Source organism: Brassica oleracea, chromosome C7 (genome assembly GCF_000695525.1).
Source record: "Brassica oleracea var. oleracea cultivar TO1000 chromosome C7, BOL, whole genome shotgun sequence".
Lineage (NCBI taxonomy): Eukaryota > Viridiplantae > Streptophyta > Magnoliopsida > Brassicales > Brassicaceae > Brassica > Brassica oleracea.
In genome coordinates this window covers 37,002,622-37,004,862 of record NC_027754.1, presented here as the reverse complement: position 1 = coordinate 37,004,862, position 2,241 = coordinate 37,002,622, and positions in this window count along the sequence as shown.

Here is a 2,241-nt window from a genome sequence, read left to right as displayed (position 1 = left end):
TTTAACCATGATGATATATGTATATTGTTACATGTCCTATCGTGAAGCTGATGTATAAATAAGTTCCGTAGAAGTATGTGTTAACTTTGTGGACTTGTGCAAGAGGAAGAACAAAGAGAATATGTGGGTGGACCAAATCACGACTATGCAAGCATTTCCTAGATCTGAGTTATCGTTTATGAGTGATGTTGGCATCATACTCACTGGCGGAGAGAATGATTTGTTGAATGCTACACCGGCAGAAAATGATGTCTCGCTAATACATTATATATTCATGTGATATTATCTGCTAAGTTTTATATTATACACATTAATTATTTGTTATCCTTTTACATGTAATCACTCACAAAGACGTTGTCTCTAACACATATCTTACTTATTACTATAACACTTAGTGACGCTACAAAATGTTAACCAGGAATAAACCATTTGTCAGATTGTATATTAGTCCCATCAGTCATACATAACTGAAGAAGAATAATTCCCCGTATATATTTCCTCATCTATTTTCCTTATGTTTGACCTCCAATTTTATATGCTTTCGAAACTAATAGGACAACTTTATTCTTCATATTATCAGTTAAGTGACAAATTATAATCATGTCCTTTTTCTGTCCAATTAACTGGAACCGTAAACCAATATATTTGGCTGGTACTTATAATGTTAGATGAGATATAAAATGTTAGAGTCTAATGTTTGATGATATAATCAATGTTAGTGTCTAAATTTACTAGTAAACGATAACAATATAAGTAAGTATTATGGTATGTATTATCTTTTATTTGATATATTCGTATGTACGACCAAAGGCAACTGATATACCATATGTTAAATGATATATTTTCAGGTTAACACTTTGTAGTGTCTACTAAGTGATGTAGTAGTCACTAAGAAATGTGTTAGCGACAATGATTTTATAAGTGACTCACATGTAAGGAAGATAACAAATAAATAATGCGTACAATATAACTTAGCAGATAATAACATGATTAATTATGATGGTTGGTATTTATAATGTTACCTGATACACATAATTTTATAGGGTAAAGTTAGATAATATATAGAATATTAGTGTCTAAGTTTACAAATAATCTAATATGCTTCATTAAGGATTAGTAATATTTATATATGATTAGAAAACGCATTACATTTCAATCATATTAATGTTTAGATCTGTAATTGTTCTGAAATGTGTATAGCAAGGACTAACAAATAACAATTTTGTATAGTCCCCAAGCCAACTTGCAATCTCATCATATATAACAAATATGTGGTGTAGAAACCTACTGGGAGGGTGCGAGAATCAACCAAATTGTGTGGTGGGGAATGAAGCTATTGACAGACCTACAAAAGAACAGTGACATATATTTCTAGAAGAGATATCTAAGAAAATCTGCAAGTGATTAAGCTTTTTGACAACAACGTGGCTTAAGTATAGGGACATTATCGGTAGAACGACACAAATTTGGCTACAGCGATTTGAGTTTTTAGGCGCGTGAGGTATTTTCTTAATTTTGTCTTCTTTTGTGTATTTTCAGCAAATTGTCTCTACTTTAAAATTGACATATAATATAAATTTAGAACATATGAATTTTCTTTTAAGATACAAAAAATTGTAAAATGAATTATTTCATTTTATTAAATTAAAAGGTAATTTGATCTTCTGTGTGTTATTCTTATTTGCCTATTTAAAAAAAACTATTATAATTTGATGGAAAACAATACAATTTAGAAATACATAAATAGTTATATAAACAGATTATAGTTACAAATATAAGAGAATTATAGATATTAACTTTATTTATTTGAGAAGCTAACAACTGAAACATTAGATATTTTTTTTGCATATTTTTTAAAGTATATCTCATATATTTACCATATTCAGAGTGTTGCAAACATAAATAACAAAATATTTGAAAACGAAAGATTAAATTCGTATATTGTTGCAGTCATAATCTCTGAATGTTTTTCTTTCTCCTCCGCTAGCAAAGAAAACAAAAATACAAAAACAGAGTTTGGTCTTTATGACACCTCAAATGTCCAAGCACAACCTTCCACTAAGAAAATATTCTTCCACATGTTGTTACAAACCGGTGGTGCTCTTGATGGATTAGTAACCCTTGAAGGTTTTTTCTTACATTTTTGTGCCTCTAATCTTTTACCCAGCCACCTGCTTTGTCATTAATCTCCACGTTCCTCAATCTTCTTGCTTTCTTTTTCTTCTTACCATCACTCTTGTC